Source organism: Chrysochloris asiatica, unplaced genomic scaffold, assembly GCF_000296735.1.
Source record: "Chrysochloris asiatica unplaced genomic scaffold, ChrAsi1.0 scaffold00171, whole genome shotgun sequence".
Classification (NCBI taxonomy): Eukaryota; Metazoa; Chordata; class Mammalia; order Afrosoricida; family Chrysochloridae; genus Chrysochloris; species Chrysochloris asiatica.
Genome location: NW_006408689.1, coordinates 5133083 through 5133767, shown reverse-complemented (window position 1 = coordinate 5133767; position 685 = coordinate 5133083).

The window sequence follows — 685 nt, the reverse complement described above, 5'->3', positions numbered from 1 at the left end:
GATGGATTGTGAGGACTGGAAAGGTAAAGGTGGATATTTTATAGCAAGGAGGGATGTGATTAACCTTTCAGTCTAGGAGCAAAGGCCCCTGGGACTATCACTGGAGAAGAACAGAAATCGGGACCCCACCCAGAGAAGCAGCGAGGCCTGAGATGGAGACAGAGAGGATGACATGAAGAGAAGGAGTAGCTGAGGACTTGAAATCCAGGGAGGGAAGGGAGCTTTGTGCTGAGGACCGTGGGGAGAGAGGGGGTGCCTGCTGGGTATAACCTTTGGTTGGGTGATGATGCATGGATGGGATGGTAACTATGGCAATGAAATGATGTATGATAGAATGAGTGTAAAGCTAATGTTCCCCCATGTAAACTATCACGCAATAAAAGGGAAATAAATAAATAAATAAAGGTATTACTCTTATAACCACCACTCAAGTCAAGAAGTAGTACTTCCAGTACCTCAGAAGCCCTTTATGTGCCACATCCTCACCATTACCTTTTTTTTTTTTTTTTTTTTCCTGTTATACCATTCAATTTTTTATTTATTTGAAGCAGTCAAGGAATGGCATGGTAAAGTAGGGATGGGAATGAGGATGAGGCTTACTCTGCCTGCTCCTCTCCAGAGAGTCCATTTTAAAACCAGGTATTTTCTTTGCCTCTAGAATATTACATCACGTTTTACTTAGATA